The sequence below is a fragment of the Giraffa tippelskirchi genome, chromosome 2 (genome assembly GCF_054371585.1).
Source record: "Giraffa tippelskirchi isolate mGirTip1 chromosome 2, T2T-mGirTip1v1.2.pri, whole genome shotgun sequence".
Taxonomy (NCBI): domain Eukaryota; kingdom Metazoa; phylum Chordata; class Mammalia; order Artiodactyla; family Giraffidae; genus Giraffa; species Giraffa tippelskirchi.
In genome coordinates this window covers 102,742,207-102,764,438 of record NC_137276.1, presented here as the reverse complement: position 1 = coordinate 102,764,438, position 22,232 = coordinate 102,742,207, and the positions used below count along the sequence as shown (strand labels likewise).

At 40.0% G+C, this 22,232-nt stretch overlaps 1 protein-coding gene and 2 long non-coding RNA genes across 7 annotated transcripts in view; 1 reads left to right on the top strand and 2 right to left on the bottom strand.

Annotated features, from left to right (window-relative positions):
• CPNE4 (copine 4) overlaps nucleotides 1–22,232 on the bottom strand; it is a 635,297-nt gene that overhangs the window by 489,804 nt on the left and 123,261 nt on the right. The gene's annotated exons all lie outside the window — the stretch shown is intronic.
• On the top strand, nucleotides 562–7,479 carry LOC145538203 (uncharacterized). Its single transcript, XR_014076723.1, has 3 exons — nucleotides 562–731; nucleotides 906–945; nucleotides 4,158–7,479. It is a non-coding gene; the product is annotated as an uncharacterized LOC145538203 (long non-coding RNA).
• LOC145538204 (uncharacterized) lies at nucleotides 5,187–22,060 on the bottom strand. Its single transcript, XR_014076724.1, has 2 exons — nucleotides 20,220–22,060; nucleotides 5,187–5,224 (listed from the first exon to the last, which is right to left on the bottom strand). It is a non-coding gene; the product is annotated as an uncharacterized LOC145538204 (long non-coding RNA).

The window sequence follows — 22,232 nt, the reverse complement described above, 5'->3', positions numbered from 1 at the left end:
CCAACTAAAATAAATAAATTTATTAAAAAAAAAAAAAAAGACTTGCTTCTGCTTTGAATGACATCCTAGCATTAACAGGCTTTTGCTTAGTTAGCACAGGGCAGTATCATGTGTTTTGGGAGAGAAGAAGGGGGTTAGTAGATTACAAAGTATAAAAAGAACTACCTCGTAGGGTATAAAACACAACCTCTAGTTCTGCACTGCCCCATAGAAATATGTGATGATGGATAATTTCTTTATCTACACTCTCCAATACAGCAGCCATGAGTACTTGAACTGGGGTTAGTGCAACTGAGGAAATGAATATTTAATTTTATTTCATTTTAAAATTAAATAGCTACCTGTGACTGGTGGCTACCATAACTGACATGTCCTTGACATACTGTATTAAACTACTGTTCATACTTTTCTTTTTTTCCCTTTGTTTCTACTGAAGACTAAACCTGAATGCTGCTGCTCAAAAGAACCTTCCAACATGAATGTGATGTCAAGGACCTCACCTCAAAGGAAGTCATGGAAACAGGATTCTTTTATAAAGAAACTTACTTCCCACTCTTTAGTGGAGACTGGACACAGAGGTACTATAAGGACTTGACGGGTCCCGGTTTGGTCCCTAAGTTTTACCTCATTTTCCAGGGCCAGTTTATCAGTGGTGAATGCTTATAGTACTGCACAGACTGCAGGAGAAAGAGTGTGGTTAATTAACAATGGGTGCCATCCACACAGTTTGGGTATGTAGTAGCTTATGGAAGATACTGGAGTGTGATTCTCCTTAGAACTTCTTTTTTAAACTTTTTATATTATATTGGAGTTGATGAACAATGTTGTGTTACTTTCAAGTATACAGCAAAGTGATTCACTTATACATGTGTCTTTTTTTTTTTTTTAATTCTTTTCCCATTTAGGTTGTTTCAGAATACTGAGCAGAGTTACCTGTGCTATACAGTAGGTCCTTGTTGGTTACCCATTTTAAACACAGAAGTGTGTACCTGTTGATCCCAAACTCCCTAGTTATCCCTTTCTCCCAACCTTCCCCTGTTAACCACAAGTTCATTCTCTAAGTCTGTGAGTCTGTTTCTGTTTTGTAATAAGTTCATTTGTTTCATTTTTTTTAAGATTCCATTTAAAAGGGATATCATATGATATTTCTCTTTCTGTCTGACTTACTTTATTCAGTATGACAATCTCCAGGTCCATCTGTATTTCTGTAAATGGCATTATTTAATTCTTTTTAATGGCTGAGTAATATTCCACATATTTATGTATCACATCTTCTTTACCCATTCTTCTGTTGATAGACATTTAGGTTGCTTCCATGCCCTGGCTATTGTAAATAGTTCTGCTATGAACATAGGGGCACATGTATCCTTTTGGACAATGTTTTTCTCCAGGTATACGCTCAGGAGTGGGATTTCAGGATCATATGGATTAGTTTCCAAAATTTATAAACAGCACACATGGCTTAATATCATCAAAGCAAAAAACCCAATAAAAAAATGAACGGAAGACCTAAATAGACATTTCTCCAAAGAAGACATACATGTAGTCAAGAGACATATGAAAAGATGCTCAACATAACTAGTTATTGGAGAAATGCAAATCAAAACTACAATGAGGTATCACCTAACATTGATCAGAATGGCCATCATCAAAAAATCCACAAACAATAAATGCTGGAGAGGGTGTGGAGAGAAGGGAATCCTCCTATACTGTTGGTAGGAATGTAAACTGATGCAGCCACTATGAAAAATACTATGGAGTTTCCTTAAGAAATTAGAATTTTTTTTTTAATGTGGCATTACCTTTATGCTTGATGTGTAATGATGTTTCTATAGAAAGTTTCAAAATGGCAAAACATAAGCTTATGGCCTTGCTAGAGTAGCAATGGATACAAACAAATGAGAGATGAGAACTGAGGTAGAAGTACTATGTAATGTGGGTGTGATTTGGGAGTGGAGAGAGGACTGCTGGAAAAGCAAGGTGTTTTGGAGGATAGCATCATTATTTGTCTCAGATATCTGTTGTTAAGTACAAATCATGATGCTTCGAAAGCCAATAGCAGATATGGAAGGTATGGTATCTGCATGTCAGTACTCACATGTGGACACATGCACACATTCATTCTCTCCCTCTCTCTCCCACTGAATTTCCAGAGTACAAAGTGGGGCTGTTTTTGTGTAACAATGTGAAAAATTTACATTTAGTGGAGGAGTCTGAAAAGGAAAAATACAGTTTTCTCATGAGCACTGAGAAACTTCAGGCATCTGCTGGCAGCAGGAAGAGATACTGACTGAATAGATCAAGTTTAAGCACCTGGACAAGGCATGTGCAAGACGTGATTAGATGACAAAGAAACCGGACAGATGCCATGCGTGTCCAGGCTGGAAGTTCTGCAGACTTCCATCCTCACTGACATTAAGGAGAATTATGAACACAGGAAAACCTACAGGTTCCAGTGTAGGCAGAGACACAGCATAGAAACAAACAAATGCCCCAAGGACGACCATAATAGTACCAATGAAACCAACCACAACTGTTCTTGGATATTTGTGTTACCAGCACTGTTCTCAATGCTGCCAGTTACACTAGCACATTCAATCATTTCAATAGTTATGAAGGGTAACTCCGTATTATTTAAGTTCTACAGATGAGAAAACTGAGATTCAGAAAATCTAAGTAAATTCCTAGATCACAGGATTCAATCAAATTCTTTTAACTCGAAAGTTACAGGATTCAGCAAATAATGTTATTTGGCCGCCCCTGTAAACCTTAACATCCCAGTTCAGTTTCTATTTCTATATGAGTCCCTTAAGGCTGACAGTCCCAGAGAATTATATCTCATTCATTCATCCATAAAATATTTATTTAACATTTCAAATATGTGCTGGGAAACATGCTGGGTACTGGCAGATACAAAGGGGAAAGGACAGGGTCACTAATCCAAGGAACTTGCAGGCAAATGGGAAATATCAGATAAGTATTTTTTTTAATTTTATTGCAGTATAGTTGATTTACAATGTTATTTGGTTTTTGCTTTACAGCAAAGTGAATCAGTTTTACATATACATATATCCATTCTTTTTTAGATTATTTTCTCATATATGTTATTACAGAGTATTGAGCAGAGTCCCCCGTGCTATACAGTAGGTCCTTATTAGTTATCTAGTTTATATACAGTAGTATGTATATGTTAATACCAAACTCCCAATTTATCCCTTCCCCCTGTTCCCTCTTGGTAACCATAATTTCTTGTCTAAATTTGTGACTCTATTTCTATTTTGTAAATAAGTTCATTCTAAAAATTTTCTAGATTTCACATATGAGCGATATCATATCTTTCTCTTGAGAGTCCCTTGTACTGCAAGGAGATTCAACCAGTCCATCCTAAAGGAAATCAGTCCTGAATATTCATTGAAAGGACTGATGTTGAAGCTGAAACTCCAATACTTTGGCCACCTGATGCGAAGAGCTGACTCATTTGAAAAGACCCTGATGCTGGGAAAGATTGAAGGCAAGAGGAGAAGGGGACGACAGAGGATGAGATGGTTGGATGGCATCATCAACTCAATGGGCATGAGTTTGAGTAAACTCCAGGAGTTGGTGATGGACAGGGAGGCCTGGCGTGCTGCAGTCCATAGGGTCGCAAAGAGTCAGACAAGACTGAGCGACTGAACTGAACTGACTTATTTAACTCCATATAACAATCTCTAGGTGTATCCATGTTGCTGCAAAATGGCAATATTTTATTTTTATGGCTGAGTAATATTCCATTATAGATATATACTACATCAAGTTTACCCATTCCTCTGTCATGGACATGTAGACTGACTCCATGTCCTGGCTACTGCAAACAGTGCTGCCATGAACATTAGGGTGCATATATCTTTTCAAATTAAAGATTTCTATGGATATATGCCCAGAAATGAGACTGCTAGATCATATGGTAGCTCTACTTTTAGTTTTTTATGGAACCTCCACACTCTTTTCCACAGTGCTTATACCAAGTTACATTCCCATTAGCACTGTAGGAGGGTTCCTTTTTCTCCATCCCTCTCCAGCATTTACTGGTCTGTAGATTTTTTGATGATGGCCATTCTGATTGGTGTTAATGTGATTTACCTCACTGTAGTTTTGATTTGCATTTCTATTCTTTGCAGCCAAAGATGGAGAAGCTCTATACAGTCAGCAAAAACAACACTGGGAGTGGACTGTGGCTCAGATCGTGAACTCCTTATTGCCAAATTCAGACTTAAATTGAAGAAAGTAGGGAAAACCACTAGACCGTTCAGGTATGACCTAAATGAAATCCCTTATGATTATACAGTGGAAGTGACAAACAGATTTAAGGGACTAGATCTGACAGACAGAGTGCCTGATGAACTATGGACAGAGGTTGATGACATTGTACAGGAGAGAGAGAGATCAAGACCATCCCCATGGAAAAGAAATGCAAAAAAGCAAAATGGCTATCTGAGGAGGCCTTACAAATAGCTGTGAAAAGAAGAGAAGCGAAAAGCAAAGGAGAAAAGGAAAGGTATTGCCATCTGAATTCAGAGTTGCAAAGAATAGCAAGGAGAGATAAGAAAGCCTTCCTCAGCGGTCAGTGCAATGAAATAGAGGAAAACAACAGAATGGGAAACTCAAGAGATCACTTCAAGAAAATTAGAGATACCAAGGGAACATTTCATGCAAAGATGGGCTCGATAAAGGACAGAAATGGTATGGACCTAACAGAAGCAGAAGATATGTAGAAGAGATGGCAAGAATACACAGAAGAACTGTACAAAAAAGATCTTCACGACCGAGATAATCATGATGGTGTGATCACTCACCTAGAGCCAGACATCCTGGAATGTGAAGTCAAGTGGGCCTTAGCAAGCATCACTACCAACAAAGCTAGTGGAGGTGATGGAATTCCAGTTGAGCTATTTCAAATCCTGAAAGATAATGCTGTGAAAGTGCTGCACTCGATATGCCAGCAAATCTGGAAAACTCAGCAGTGGTCACAGGACTGGAAAAGGTCAGTTTTCATTCCAATCCCAAAGAAAGGCAATGACAAAGAATGCTTGAACTACTGCACAATTGCACTTATTCCACACGCTAGTAAAGTAATGCTCAAAATTCTCCAAGCCAAGCTTCAGCAATACGTGAACCGTGAACTTCCAGATGTTCAAGCTGGTTTTAGAAAAGGCAGAGGAACCAGAGATCAAATTGCCAACATCCTCTGGATCATCGAAAAAGCAAGAGAGTTCCAGAAAAACACCGATTTCTGCTTTATTGACTATGCCAAAGGCTTTGACTGTGGGGTCACAATAAACTGTGGAAAATTCTGAAAGAGATGGGAATACCAGACCATCTGACCTGTCTCTTGAGAAACCTGTATGCAGGTCAAGAAGCAACAGTTAGAACTGGACATGGAACAGCAGACTGGTTCCAAATAGGAAAAGGAGTATGCCAAGGCTGTATATTGTCACCCTGCTTATTTAACTTATATGCAGAGTACATCATGAGAAACGGGCTGGAAGAAGCACAAGCTGGAATCAAGATTGCCGGGAGAAATATCAATAACCTCAGATATGCAGATGACACCACCCTTATGGCAGAAAGCAAAGAACTAAAGAGCCTCTTGATGAAAGTAAAAGAGAAGAGTGAAAAAGTTGGCGTAAAACTCAACATTCAGAAAACTAAGATCATGGCATCTGGGCCCATCACTTCATGGGAAATAGATGGGGAAACAGTGGAAACAGTGTCAGACTTTATTTTTGGGGGCTCCAAAATCACTGCAGATGGTGATTGCAGCCATGAAATTAAAAGACGCTTACTCCTTGGAAGGAAAGTTATGACCAACCTAGAGAGCATATTTAAAAGCAGAGACATTACTTTGCCAACAAAGGTCCATCTAGTCAAGGCTATGGTTTTTCCAGTGGTCATGTATGGATGTGAGAGTTGGATGGTGAAGAAAGCTGAGCACTGAAGAATTGATGCTTTTAAACTGTGGTGTTGGAGAAGACTTGAGAGTCCCTTGGACTGCGAGAAGATCCAACCAGTCCATCCTAGGGGAGATCAGTCCTGGGTGTTCATTGGAAAGACTGATGTTGAAGCTGAAACTCCAATACTTTGGCCACCTCATGCAGAGAGTTGACTCATTGGAAAAGACCCTAACGCTGTGAAGGATTGGGGGCAGGAGGAGAAGGAGATGACAGAGGATGAGATGGCTGGATGGCATCACTGACTCGATGGACATGGGTTTGTGTAGACTCTGGGAGATGGTGATCGACAGGGAGGCCTGGCATGGTGCGATTCATGGGGTCGCAAAGAGTCAGATACGACTGAGTGACTGAACTGAACTGAACTGAATAATTAGTAAGATTTGCATTTCTCTAATAATGAGTTAAGTACCAGGGCTTCTCTGTTAGCTCAGGTAATAAAGAATCTGCCTGCAATGCAGGAAACCCCAGTTCAATTCCTGGGTCAGGAAGATCCCCTGAAGCAGGGAAAGGCTACCCACTCCAGTATTCTTGGGCTTCCCTCATGGCTCACCTGGTAAAGACTCTGCTTGCAATGCGGGAGACCTGGGCTCAATCCCTGGGTTGGGAAGATGCCCTGGAGAAGGGAATGGCTGCCCATTCCAGTATTCTGGCCTGGATAATTCCATGGTCATTCCATGACCATGTATAGTTCATGGGGTCACAAAGAGCCAGACACGACTGAACAACTTTCAAAAAATAATTAGTAAACCTGAGCATTTTTTCGTTTACTTTTTGGTCATCTCTATGTCTTCTTTGAGAAATGCCTATTTAGATCCCTATCCACCCATTTTTCAATTGAGTTGATTTTTCGATATTGAGCTATTAAAGAGGCTATCTTTTCTCCATTTATAATCTTGCCTCCTTTGTCAAAGACAAAGTGCCCATTTGTTTTTTCTGTCACTTATTTGTGTCCAAGTACTTGCGACCACTTGGACTGCAGCATGCCAGGCCTTGTTCCCTCTCACCATCAACCAGAGTTCACCAAGTTCATGTCCACTGAATCAGTGATGCCATGGTACATTGAGCACTAATTTTGTAACAGTTGATGGGGAAAACTACAAGTGGCCATCCACTTCTTAAAGTGTCCATAGATGCGTGGTTTTATCTCTGGGTTTGCTATCTTGTTCCACTGATCTATATTTTTGTTTTTGTGCCAGTACCATATTGTCTTTTTTTTTTTTTTTTATAAATTTATTTATTTTACTTGGGGGCTAATTACTTTACAATATTGTAATAGTTTTTGCCATACATTGACAAGAATCAGCCATGGGTTTACATGTGTTCCCCTTCCCGAACCCCCCACCCACCTCCCTCCCCCTCCCATCCCTCTGGATCATCCCACTGCCCCGGCCCCGAGCCCTTGTCACATGCATCGAACATGGAATGGTGCTCTGTTTCACATATGACAATACACATGTCTCAATGCCATTCTCCCAGAACGACCCACCCTCACCTTCTCCCTCAGAGTCCATAAAATTGTTCCATGCATCTGTGTCTCTCATTCTGTCCCGCATATAGGGTTATCGTTACCATCTTTCAGATTCCATATATATGCATTAGTATACTGTATTGTTGTTTTTCTTTCTGGCTTACTTCACTCTGTATAATGGGCTCCAGTTTCATCCATCTCAGTAGAACCGGTTCAAATGTATTTTTTTTAATGGCTGAGTAATATTCCATTGTGTATATGTACCACAGCTTCCTTATCCATTCATCTGCTGATGGACATCTAGGTTGCTTCCATGTCCTGGCTATTGTAAACAGTGCTGCGATGAACATTGGGGTACACGCGTCTCTTTCAATTCTGGTTTCCTCGGTGTATATGCCCAGCAGTGGGATTGCTGGGTCATATGGCAGTTCTATTCCCAGTTTTTTAAGGAATCTCCACACTGTTCTCCATAGTGGCTGTACTAGTTTGCATTCCCACCAACAGTGTAAGAGGGTTCCCTTTTCTCCACACCCTCTCCAGCATTTATTGCTTGTAGACTTTTGGATAGCAGCCATTCTGACTGGTGTGAAATGATACCTCATTGTGGTTTTGATTTGCATTTCTCTAATAATGAGTGATGTTGAGCATCTTTTCATGTGTTTGTTAGCCATCTGTATGTCTTCTTTGGAGAAATGTCTGTTTAGTTCTTTGGCCCATTTTTTGATTGGGTCATTTATTTTTCGGGAATTCAGCTGCAGAAGTTGCTTGTATATTTTTGAGATTAATTGTTTGTCTGTTGCTTCATTTGCTATTATTTTCTCCCATTCTGAAGGCTGTCTTTTCACCTTGTTTATAGTTTCCTTTGTTGTGCAAAAGCTTTTAATTTTAATTAGGTCCCATTTGTTTATTTTTGCTTTTATTTCCAATATTCTGGGAGGTGGGTCATGGAGGATCCTGCTGTGATTTATGTCGGAGAGTGTTTTGCCTATGTTTTCCTCTAGGAGTTTTATTGTTTCTGGTCTTACGTTTAGATCTTTAATCCATTTTGAGTTTATTTTTGTGTACGGTGTTAGGAAGTGTTCTAGTTTCATTCTTTTACAAGTGGTTGACCAGTTTTCCCAGCACCACTTGTTAAAGAGGTTGTCTTTTCTCCATTGTATATTCTTGCCTCCTTTGTCGAAGATAAGGTGTCCATATGTGCGTGGGTTTATCTCTGGGCTTTCTATTTTGTTCCATTGATCTATATTTCTATCTTTGTGCCAGTACCATACTGTCTTGATGACTGTGGCTTTGTAGTAGAGTCTGAAGTCAGGCAGGTTGATTCCTCCAGTTCCATTCTTCTTCCTCAAGATTGCTTTGGCTATTCGAGGTTTCTTATATTTCCATACAAATTGTGAGATGATTTGTTCTAGTTCTGTGAAAAATACCATTGGTAGCTTGATAGGGATTGCATTGAATCTGTAGATTGCTTTGGGTAGAATACTCATTTTCACTATATTAATTCTTCCAATCCATGAACACGGTATATTTCTCCATCTGTTTGTGTCCTCTTTGATTTCTTTCATCAGTGTTTTATAGTTTTCTATATATAAGTCTTTTGTTTCTTTAGGTAGATATATTCCTAAGTATTTTATTCTTTTTGATGCAATGGTGAATGGTATTGTTTCCTTAATTTCTCTTTCTGTTTTCTCATTATTGGAGTATAGGAATGCAAGGGATTTCTGTGTGTTAATTTTATATCCTGCAACTTTACTATATTCATTGATCAACTCTAGTAATTTTCTAGTAGAGTCTTTAGGGTTTTCTATGTAGAGGATCATGTCATCTGCAAACAGTGAGAGTTTTACTTCTTCTTTTCCTATCTGTATTCCTTTTATTTCTTTTTCAGCTCTGATTGCTGTGGCCAAAACTTCCAAAACTATGTTGAATAGTAGTGGTGAAAGTGGGCATCCTTGCCTTGTTCCTGACTTTAGGGGAAATGCTTTCAATTTTTCACCATTGAGGATAATGTTTGCTGTGGGTTTGTCATATATAGCTTTTATTATGTTGAGATATGTTCCTTCTATTCCTGCTTTCTGGAGGGTTTTAATCATAAATGGATGCTGAATTTTGTCAAAGGCTTTTTCTGCATCTATTGAGATAACCATATGGTTTTTTTCTTTCAATTTGTTAATGTGGTGTATTACATTGATTGATTTGCGGATGTTAAAAAAACCTTGCATTCCTGGGATAAAGCCCACTTGGTCATGATGTATGATCTTTTTAATATGATGTTGGATTCTGTTTGCTAGAATTTTATTAAGGATTTTTGCATCTATGTTCATCAGTGATATTGGCCTGTAGTTTTCCTTTTTTGTGACATCTTTGTCTAGTTTTGGAATTAGGGTGATGGTGGCCTCATAGAATGAGTTTGGAAGTTTACCATCTTCTGCAATTTTCTGGAAGAGTTTGAGCAGGATAGGTGTTAGCTCTTCTCTAAATTTTTGGTAGAATTCCGCTGTGAAGCCGTCTGGTCCTGGGCTTTTGTTTGCTGGAAGATTTCTGATTACACTTTCGATTTCCGTGCTTGTGATGGGTCTGTTAAGATCTTCTATTTCTTCCTGGTTCAGTTTTGGAAAGTTATACTTTTCTAAGAATTTGTCCATTTCTTCCAAGTTGTCCATTTTATTGGCATATAGCTGTTGGTAGTAGTCTCTTATGATCCTTTGTATTTCTGTGGAATCTGTTGTGATCTCTCCATTTTCATTTCTAATTTTGTTGATCTGATTCTTCTCCCTTTGTTTCTTGATGAGTCTGGCTAATGGCTTATCAATTTTGTTTATCTTCTCGAAAAACCAGCTTTTAGTTTTGTTGATTTTTGCTATGGTCTCTTTTGTTTCTTTTGCATTTATTTCTGCCCTAATTTTTAAGATTTCTTTCCTTCTACTGACCCTGGGGTTTTTCATTTCTTCCTTCTCTAGTTGCTTTAGGTGTAGAGTTAGTTGATTTATTTGATTTTTTTCTTGTTTCTTGAGGTACGCCTGTATTGCTATGAACCTTCCCCTTAGTATTGCTTTTACAGTGTCCCATAGGTTTTGGGTTGTTGTGTTTTCATTTTCATTCGTTTCTATGCATAATTTTATTTCTTTTTTTATTTCTTCTGTGATTTGTTGGTTATTCAGAAGCGTGTTGTTTAGCCTCCATATGTTGGAACTTTTAATAGTTTTTTTCCTGTAATTGAGGTCTAATCTTACTGCATTGTGGTCAGAGAAGATGGCTGGGATGATTTCAATTTTTTTGAATTTACCAAGGCTAGATTTATGGCCCAGGATGTGATCTATCCTGGAGAAAGTTCCATGTGCACTTGAGAAAAAGGTAAAATTGATTGTTTTGGGGTGGAAACTCCTGTAAATATCAATTAAATCTAATTTGTCTATTGTATCATTTAAAGTTTGTGTTTCCTTGTTAATTTTCTGTTTAGTTGATCTATCCATATGCATGAGTGGAGTATTAAAGTCTCCCACTATTATTGTGTTATTGTTAATTTCCCCTTTCATACTTGTTAGTATTTGCCTTATATATTGTGGTGCTCCTATGTTGGGTGCATATATATTTATGATTGTTACGTCTTCTTCTTGAATTGATCCTTTGATCTTTATGTAGTGTCCTTCTTTGTCCCTTTTCACATCCTTTATTTTAAAGTCTATTTTATCTGAAATGAGTATTGCGACTCCTGCTTTCTTTTGGTCTCCGTTTGCATGGAATATGTTTTTCCATCCTTTCACTTTCAGCCTGTGTGTGTCCCTAGTTTTGAGGTGGGTCTCTTGTAGACAGCATATATAGGGGTCTTGTTTTTGTATCCATTCAGCAAGCCTTTGTCTTTTGGTTGGGGCATTCAACCCATTTACATTTAAGGTAATTATTGATAAGTATGATCCCGTTGCCATTTACTTTGTTGTTTTGAGTTCGTGCTGAAACATCCTTTCTGTGTTTCCTGTTTAGAGAAGATCCTTTAGCATTTGCTGGAGAGCTGGTTTGGTGGTGCTGAATTCCCTCAGCTCTTGCTTGTCTGTAAAGCTTTTGAATTCTCCTTCATATCTGAATGAGATCCTTGCTGGGTACAGTAATCTGGGTTGTAGATTATTCTCTTTCATTACTTTAAGTATGTCCTGCCATTCCCTTCTAGCCTGAAGGGTTTCTATTGAAAGATCAGCTGTTATCCTTATGGGGATCCCCTTGTGTGTTATTTGTTGTTTTTCCCTTGCTGCTTTTAATATTTGTTCTTTGTGTTTGATCTTTGTTAATTTGATTAATATGTGTCTTGGGGTGTTTCGCCTTGGGTTTATCCTGTTTGGAACTCTCTGGGTTTCTTGGACTTCTGTGACTATTTCTTTCCTCAATTTAGGGAAATTCTCAACTATTATCTCCTCGAGTATTTTTTCATGGCCTTTCCTTTTATCTTCTTCTTCTGGGACTCCTATGATTCGAATGTTGGGGCGTTTCATATTGTCCCAGAGGTCCCTGAGGTTTTCCTCATTTCTTTTGATTCTTTTTTCTTTTTTCCTCTCTGCTTCGTTTATTTCCATCATTCTATCTTCTACCTCACTTATCCTATCTTCTGCCTCCGTTATTCTACTGTTGGTTCCCTCCAGAGTGTCTTTTATCTCCTTTATTTCATTATTCATTCTATATTGATTCCTTTTTATTTCTTCTAAGTCCTTGATAAACATTTCTTGCATCTTCTCAATCTTTGTCTCCAGGCTATTTATCTGTAACTCCATTTTGCTTTCAAGATTTTGGATCATTTTTATTATCCTTATTCTAAATTCTTTTTCGGATAGATTCCCTATCTCCTCCTCTTTTGTTTGGCTTTGTGGGCATTTCTCATTTTCCTTTACTTGCTGAGTATTTCTCTGCCTTTTCATCTTGTTTAGATTGCTGTGTTAGGCGTGGCCCTTCTGTATTCTGGTAGTATGAAGTTCCTCTTTGTTGTGGAGGTTCCTCACTGCGGTTGGGGTTGGACAGGTGGCTTGTCAAGGTTTCCTGGTTGGGGGAGCTTGTGTCGGTGTTCTGGTGGGTGGAGCCGGATTTCTGCTCTCTTGAGTGTAATGGAGTGACCAGTATTAATTTTTGAGATGTCTATGGATTTGGTGTGCCTCTGGGCAGCCTGTATATTGATGCTCAGGTCTATGTTCCTGCGTTGCTGGAGAATTTGCGTGGTATGTCTTGCTCTGGAACTTATTATCTCTTGGGTGGAGCTTGGTTTCAGTGAATTTATGGAGGCTATTGGATGGTCTCTTATTAATTAATGTTTCCCCTGGCTTTCAGTCTTATTCTTGCAGTAGCCTCAAGACTTCTCCTTCCATACAGCCTCAATAATAAAACTTTTAGGTTAATGGTGAAAAGATTCTCCACAGTGAGGGATACCCAGAAAGGTTCACTGAGTTACATGGAGAGATGAGGTGGGGGGGGTGGGTTGTAGTGACCAGGAGGGGAAGAGGGGAATTCAAATGTGGAGAGAGCAATCTAGCCAGTAAGCACTTCCCTCTGTGCTTTCCACAGTTTGGAACCCTCAGAGTGATTCACAGAGATACATAGAGAGGGGGGAGGAAGGTAACAGAGGTGAGCATGAGTAGAAAGGGAGGAATTAAGAGGGGAGAGAGAGATCTGGGCAGTATCCTGTTCCTGAAGTGTTCTCCGGTACCCAGAACACCCTCAGAGATTCACAGAATTGGGTTGAGAAGAGAAGGAGGAGGGTGGGAGATAGAGGTTCCCTGGGGGAGAAGAAAGAGCATCAAAAGGGGGAGAGAGTGATCAGGCCAGTGATCACACTCCTGAGTAAAAATGGGTCCTAAAGATTGGGTTCTTAAATGTACAAAGTTGATATCAAATATGTAGAACACAGATTAAAAATCTAGAGTAGAGGTTAGACTCTTATAAAACTTACAATCTAAAAAAAAAAAAAAAAGAAAAAAGGGAACAGTGTAAAAAGAAAAAAAAACAGTAAAACAGTAAAAAAAGAAACAGTAAAAAAATGTAGAACAGGAAAAAAACATTAAAAAAAAAAAACACAAAAGGTATAAGATATATGTATGTAGTTTGCTTCAAAAATAGGGTTTTTTTTTTTTTTTTGCAAGTTAATAGTGGGTTATGAAAATGAAAGTTAAAGGTGTAATAGAGGACTTGAAGAAAAAGGAAAGAAGAGAAAAAAAAATTTTTTTAATTAAAAAAAAAATTAAAAAAAATTAAAAAAAATAATAATAGTAAAAAATATATATATCCCGGACTTTCTCTGGAGCTGTTGTGAGCAGTGTGGGATCTGCTCAGTTTTAGATAGATCCTTATTCCTGCTTATACTTTTCAAGATCTGTAGGTCCTTTTTAATGCAGTCGGTATTAGCTACAGGGATCTTAATCTGTTGGCCTGTCCCTTCCAAAGCACTTCCCTCTGTTTATTTGGCTTCTGTTTGGAGATCTCTTCAGTATCTAATTTCCGCCCTGCAACAAAGCGGTGGAGGTGATCTCTTTAGGTTCGCTTGTTCAATCGTGCTGTGGGGAGGAAGGAACACTGCAATTCTGGCGTGTGTGTGGTAAGCTCGCAGTGTCTCGGCCGCACTGGGTTCGCCCCCGCTCACGGCGTGTGTGCTTTCCCCGTCTACCCTGCTCAGGCTTCAGGTTACTCGGCCGGGGAGCGGGCCCTGAGCTGCGTGCACTTCCCAGGACTAAGCCGCTCAGGTTCAGGCTCCCGGTTACTCCACAAAGGCGCAGACTCGATTTTGCCCGCGGCTTGTGCCGTTCCCGGACGGAGCTGCCCAGGCGGCCAGGAGTTTGGCGAGGGCGCTGTCCCCTGTTGGGGCGGTGCGGCTTATCACCTCCCTGGTCCCCGCCTCGGTTTACGGGCGCGCCCGGCTCCGGTGTGCTTTGTGTCGGTTCTGGGGAGCTGGTCTCTGGCTGCGACCCTCCCGGCTGCTGTCGACCCTCCGGGATCTCAGGCAGTCTTTGCTTAAAAAACTGGGAGCCTGTTTGCAGTTTGGTAGGGGGTGCCCTCTCTGGAGCCGAGTTTGCCCCTTTCCGGCTCTGGCGGGCCCCGCCTGCCCGCTGTGTCCGGCGGGGGATGGCGCGGTCCGCAGCCGGCTAGCTCTCCTCTGGTATCGCTCAGTCCTTTGTTCTGTGAGCGGGCCGGCAGTGCCTTAGATTTGGGCTTTTCGCGGGATAGTTCTCTCTCTCGCTGTCCCACAGTTTAGGTTACTATCTCACGTTAGCTCCCTCAGATTGCCCTCGGGGCACTCGGGCCCGGTCCTTACCCTAGGCAATGCCGCCCGCTCCTCTCCGTTCAGCCCCCACTTGCTGGTGGCGGATGATGCGAGCGTCTGGGGTTCTTTGCTGGGAGTTGCTTTAGGCACGTAATCTGTCGATTTTATTTATTTTTTCCTCCCAGTTACGTTGCCCTCCGAGATAAAAAATCCTCCCCCACACCCGCCGGTGAGAGGGTTTCCTGGTGCTTGGAAATTCCTCCTCTTTTACGACTCCCTCCCCGGGACGGGTCTCCGTCCCTAACTCTTTTGTCTCTCTTTTTATCTTTTATAATTTCTCCTACCTCTTTTGAAGATAATGCGCAGTTTTTGTGAAAGCCTGACGTCCTCAGCCAGCCTTCAGAAGTAGTTTTGTGAAGTTTGGTCAGCGTTCAGATGTTCTTTCGATAAATTTGTGGAGGAGAGAGTGGTCTCCCCGTCCTATTCCTCCGCCATCTTCTGCTCTCCCCCCATATTGTCTTGATTATCGTAGCTTTGTAGTGTAGTCTAGTTTCAGCAAGCCTGACTCCTCCAGCTCTATTTTTCTTTCTCAAAATTGTTTTGGCTATTTAGGTTCTTTTGTATTTCTATACAAATTGTAGAATTTTTTGTTCTAATTCTGTGAAAAATACTATTGGTAATTTTATAGAAATTGCATTGACTCTGTAGATTGCTTTGGGTAATATAGTCATTTTTACAATATTGGGTCTTCCAATCCAAGAACATAGTATGTCTCTCCATCTGTTTATGTCATCTTTGATTTCTTTCATCAGTATTGTACAGTTTTCCGAGTAGAGCTCTCTTATCTCTTTAGGTAGGTTTATTTCTAAGTATTTTATTCTTTTTGATGTGATGGTAAACAAGATTGTTTCTTGAATTTCTCTTTCTGATCACTCATTAGAATGTAAGATATTTTTTGTGTAACAATTTTGGCATGCTGCAGTCAATGGGGTCACAAAGAGTCAGATATGACTGAGTAACTGAACTGAACTGAACATTACCAAGTTCACTGATGAGCTCTAGTAGCTTCCTGGTGGCATCTTTAGGATTTCTATGTACAGTATAATGTCATCTGGAAACAGTGACAGTTTTCTTCTTTTCCAATTTGGATTCCTTTTCTTTTTCTTTTGTAATTGCCATGGCTAGGACTTCCAAAACTATGTTACGTAAAGGTGGTGAGAGTGGTCATGTCTTGATCCTGACCTCAAAGGGAAAGCTTTCCATTTTTCACTACTGAGAATAATGTTTAGTGCAGGTTTGTCATCTATGGCCTTTATTATGTTGAGATATGTTCTCTCTAGGCCCACTTTCTGGAAAGTCTTTTTTTTTCATAAATGTGTGCTGAATTTTGTCAAAACCTTTTTCTGCATCTATTGATATGATACTATGGTTTTTAGTCTTCATTTGTTAATGTAGTGTATCCTAGTGATTGATTTATGTATACTGAAGAATCCTTGCATCCCTGGGATAAATTCCACTTGATCATGGTGTGCATGCATGCATGCTTAGTCACTCAGTCGTGTCTGACTCTTTGCAACTTTATGGACTGTAGCCCACCAGGCTCCTCTGTCTATGGGATTCTCCAGGCAAGAATACTGGAGTGGGTTGCCATGCCCTCCTCCAGAGGGTTGTCCTCCCCAGGGATGGAACCCACATCTCTTACATTTCCTGCATTAGCAGGTCGTTTTTTTTTTTTTTTTTCCCACCAGTAGCACTACCTGGGAAGCCCCTGATCATGGTGTATAATCTTTTTAATGTGTTGTCAAATTGGTTTGCTAGAATCTTGAGGATTCTTACTTCTATGGTCATTAAGATATTGTACTTTAATTTTCTTTTTTTGTGATATCTGTGTCTGGCTTTGGTATCAGGGTGATAGTGGCCTCATAGAATGAGCTTGGGAGAGCTCCTCCTTCTGCAACTTTTTGGAAGACTTTGAGAAGGATAGGTGTTAGCTCTTTTCTACATGTTTGACAGAATTCACCTGTGAAGTCCTCTGATCCTGGACTTCTTTTACTAGAAGATTTTTTTTAAATCAGTTTCAATTTCATTACTTGGGATTGGTCTGTTCATGCTTCTTAACTTTCCCTAATTCAGTCTTGGAAAGCTGTACTTTTCTAATTTGTCCATTTCTTCTAGGTTGCCCATTTTATTGACATACAGTTGCTTGTAGTAGTCTCTTATGATTCTTTGTATTTCTGCAGTGCCAGTAGTAACTTCTTTTTTATTTCTAATTTTGATTGACTCCTCTCCCTTTTTTCTTGATGAATCTCACTAAAGGCTTGGCAATTTTGTTTATCTTTTCAAAAAACCAGCTTTTAGTTTCATTGGTCTTAGCTCTTGTTTTCTACATCTCCATCTCATTTATTTCTGCTCTGATCTTTATTACTTCTTTCCTTCTACTAATTTTGGGTTTTGTTTGTTCTTTCTCTAGTTGCTTTAGATGTAAGGGTAGGTTGTTTATTTGATATTTTTCTTGCTTCCTGAGGTAAGACTGTACTGCTATAAACTTTCTTCTTAGAACTGCTTTCTTTGAATCTCATAAGTTTTGGATCATTGTGCCTTTGTTTTCACTGTCACTAGGTATGTTTTTATTTCTTCTTTGGCTTCTTCAGTAATCCATTTGCTGTTTAGTAGCATATTGTTTAGCCTCCACGTGTTTGTGTTTGTTTATAGCTTTTTTTTCCTTTGTAGCTGATTTCTAATCTAATGCTTATAGTTGATTTCTAATCTAATCTTGTAGTTGATTTCTAATCTAATGCTATTTCTAATAGTATTGTGGTGCTGGATATGATTGATATGATGCTTGATATGATATCCATTTTCTTAAGTTTACTGAGGGTTGCTTAGTGGCCCAGAATGTGGTCAATTCTGGAGAATGTTCCATGTGCACTTGAGAAGAATGTTCATCCTGCAGCTTTTGAATGGTATGCTCCATAAATACCAATTAATTCTGTCTGGTCTAATGTGTCATTTAAGGCCTGTCTATCCTTATTTTCTGCCTGAATGCTATCTCCACTGATGAAAATAGTGTTAAAAGTATGTTTTACTATTGATTTCTTCTTTTATGACTGTTAGTATTTGCCTTATATGTTAAAGTGCTCCTATGCTGAGTGTGTATATACTTGTTATTGTTGTTCAATAACTAAGTTGTGTCCAGCTCTTTGCAACCCCATGGACTATAGTATGCCAGGCTTCCCTGTCCTTCACTGTTTCCTGGAGTCTGCTCAAACTCATGTTCATCGAGTCAGTGATGCAATCCAGCCACCTCATCCTCTGTCACCCCCTTCTCCTCCTGCCTTCAATCTTTCCCAGCATCAGAGTCTTTTCCACTGAGTTGGCTCTTCATCAGGTGGCCAAAGTATTGGAGCTTCAAAATATCGCAAGTATTGGAGGATATATATTTACAATTGTTATATCTTCTTGGATTGATCCCTTGATCATTATGCAGTGTTCTTCTTTATCTCCTACAACAGTCTATTCTAAAGTCTGTTTTGTCTGATATGAGTATTGCTACTCCAGCTTCTTTTTGATTCCTATTTGCATGGAATAACTTTTTCCATCCTCTCACGTTCAGTCTATATGTATCCCTAGATCTATATGTATACCTAGATCTGAAATGTATCTCCTGTAGACAGCATATATGTTGGTCTTGTATTTGTATCTATTCAGCCAGTCTGTGTCCTTTAGTTGCAGCATTTAATCTGTTTACATTTAAAGTAATTATCAATCATATGTGCTCAGTCACACACACAAACACACACACACTCACACACAATATTAAAGTTAATCATCAATTGACATGAAAAGACAATGTTACACTTAACATGCTCAACCCCTAGTAGGGGTTGAGCACATGCCCTTCTGTATGTAATAATCTGTTCTCCAAGCTCTCCTTCACTCTTGATTACATGAGAGACTATAAGTGTTCCCCATCACAAAGCCAACCCCTCATATGTTTAGCATGTTGCAGACATTCAAGAAATATTTGTTGAATGGGTGAATAAATAACAAAAGGGATCCAAAAGGTGGTTCTGAGTTACACAACCAGGACTAGTTCCAGCCAAACTCAAGTTGGGAAAGTTTTTCTGGCAACCTCTCACCAACTGTTAATAGTCCTCCTTCCTTCCCTTTCTGCATAACAGCAACAATAATTATGATGGCTAACATAGCATGACCTCTTAGTGTGGGCCAGGAATTGTGCTAAGCCCTTAATTTCTTTGACTCTCATAGCAAACCTGGGAGGTATATAGTAGTAACAGCAGCAGCAGTAGCAGTAGGAGTACTAGTAGTGGCAGTACTAGTAGCGGCAGTTGAAGTAATAGTAGTAGTGATATCAGAATCTGCTATCAGAGCTTGAGCTTAGCCACTGCTTTCCTTCCACGGTCCTTCCACCCACTGTATATCACCTCTATCTTTCCATTCCATCCATTTTCTCCCTATGGCTACAGAGGCTGAGACAGAGATGGCACTTATATAGGCTCCATGGTTTCTTGGTAGCCCCTAACCATAACCCTGGACCTAATTCAAAGGATAAACAACTAAAGAAAGGATGCATCCCTTCAGGAAGTGTGCCAACCTCTCTTGCTCTTGGGATCTCTTTCATGGCGATGCCCTCTAGCCTACTGACTCATTCATGATAATCTGCCTGCCTTGAACTCCACTTCTGCTGGAAACTAAGTAGGAAATCAGAGTGACTTTCATGATGAGGTGAAAGGATTAAACTCTAAGCCAGGAAGATGAATGGCCAGAGACCTATACTGACATCATTCAGGGCCAGCAAAAAAAGAACCTCTAAGGGAGGTGGAGATTCCACTTTGTTCCACATCTGTTTTCTAGTCCTACTATGTCTTCCCGCCCACTCCATCAGGTGTGCCCTTACCACCCAGCCCCCCTCACCATCCCATACACCTTCACAGACCCACTATCCACACAGAGCTGTTCTGCATATTCTCCCCCTGCTTATCAAAGTCAACCCTTTCTGCATTCCATTCTCTCCACCTAGGTATCTTGTTGGAAAGCACACCAAGAAATTAGCCATTCTGTCACAAGTGTGTGCTCTCTGCCCTGAAAGGGCTTTTTAAATCTTTAACTGAAAACTTCTAGATGCAAACCTTAGTGCTGTGGAGTGGATCTGCATTAACAGCAATGGCTGCCTGACAAGATGCTGGGAGCAGGGGAGCCTTTCCACAGGAAGGACTATTGCAATGTGTCTTATTAAGAAATCACTTGAGAACCATATACGACATGCACATAGACAGCAGGTCTGTTTGGCTACAAGTGCTACTGTAAATGAGCTGTGAAGATTTGCAAGTAAGCAACTAACATGTACCACCCTCGAGGTCCTTGCCAGAGACTCCACTTAACAGACAGTCACGTGAAAGTACTGGCTCTTTTCAATAGGTATTACCAAGAAATATAAATAAGGTAGAAATTGCTAGGCAGTCAGTGTAGGACTCTGAGATCTCGGTCTTTTTTTCAATAAACATCTCACTCCATTAACCTAAAGCCATACCCTTTCTTCCAGTTTCCTGACTTTCAGAGGAATGCTTCTTTGGCCTTAGATCATAAAATAACCAGATCCAGGACAGAGCAACCATTAACTCCTGGTCCTCTTATTAAATGAAAAACAACAGGCAGACCATCAACTTTTGGCCGATATCTGGTCCTTTGTGAAATGGCCAAGGGTCATAAGATAGGGTCATGGAATGGTGACTCAATGTTTGAGGAGACTTAGTTTCTAAGTCTCCCCAGTTTCTGGGGGTCAAAAAAGCCATAAAGATGTCAAGTTAAGCACTGTAAACTCATTGGTTAGAAATGACATATGTTAAGGATAAGCATCAGCCAGAATATACAGATCCATACGAGTAAGGATATAAACTGCTGTTAAGTCCCGCCTTTTCAGGGCAGTTCACCCCCTCTCAGTGTCTACACCACAAAGAGAGCTGAGCACTGAAGAATTGATGCTTTTGAACTGTGGGGTTGGAGAAGACTCTTGAGAGTCCCTTGGACTGCAAGATCAAACCAGTCAATCCTAAAGGAAATCCTAAAACTTTGTGCTTTTCTTTAGAATAAATTCTGCCTCCTTGCTACTGTGAGTGTTTGCATGTTCATGAAGTTCACTCTTCAGCTCCATGAACAAGAATTCAGTTCCTGTTTCATCTATGGTAAGGACATTAACTTTCTAGTGAGATGGACTTCATCTTGATATCTAGCTTGTATTAGTTAGGGTCCTTACAAGGAAAAAAATGGCACACTCAAATCAGGGTAAGTGTGATACAGGGAAAATTCAAGGGATAATACAATAAACAGACAACAGGAGGAGCTAGAATGCAGGGAAAGAGAATTATATAGGAAAAATTCAATAACCTCAGATATGCAGATGACACCACCCTTACGCAGAAAGCAAGGGGAACTAAAGAGCCTCTTGATGAAAATGAAAGAGAAGAGTGAAAAAGTAGGCTTAAAACTCAACATTCAAAAAATGAAGATCATGGCATCCAATCCTATCACTCTTGGTAAATAGATGGGGAAATAATGGAAACAGTGACAGACTTTATTTTCCTGGACTCCAAAATCACTGTGGATGGTGACTGCAGCCATGAAATTAAAATATGCTTGCTCTTTGGAAGAAAAGCTATGACAAACCAAGACAGCATATTAAAAAGCAGAGACATTACTTTGCTGACAAAGGGCCAAATAGTCAAAGTTATGATTTTTTCCAGTAGTCATGTATGGATGTGAGAGTTGCACCACAAAGAGAGCTGAGCACTGAAGAATTGATGCTTTTGAACTGTGGGGTTGGAGAAGACTCTTGAGAGTCCCTTGGACTGCAAGATCAAACCAGTCAATCCTAAAGGAAATCAATCCTGAATACTCATTGGAAGGACTGATGCTAAAGCTGAAGCTCCAATACTTCGGCCACCTGATGTGAAGAACTGCCTCATTAGAAAAGACCCTGATGCTGGGAATGATTGAGGGTAAGAGGAGAAGGGACAACAGAGGATAAGATGGTTGGATGGCATCACCGACTTGATGGACATGAGTTTGAGCAAACTCCAGGTGTTGGTGATGGACAGCAAAGCCGGGCGTGCTGCAGTCCATAGGGTTGCAAGAGTCAGACACGACCAAGTGACTGAACTGACTGAGCTTCACACCGCTGGGTTTATAGGATCTGCCACACTACTTTGGCCTAATGACTTGTGAGGTCCCCTTCAACACTGAGAGGTGCAGAACTCGAGCCTTTCCCTCTAATCACAAATATGTTTAAGTTCCCATACCCATTTCATCCCCATCTTTATTCTGCTCTACTTTTTTACAACTCAAAAAAAAAAATTCCAAAGAAAGCTGATCTAAAGCTGGCATGCACGTGAAACGAACGATGTGGACAAAGGAGTCTCATAACCATGTGACCTTGGTGAAATCACTTTACTTCTCTGGCCTTCAAATGACTGATTCAGATTGTTATAAATAACACAGCATTGTAAACCAATTATCCTCTAATTTT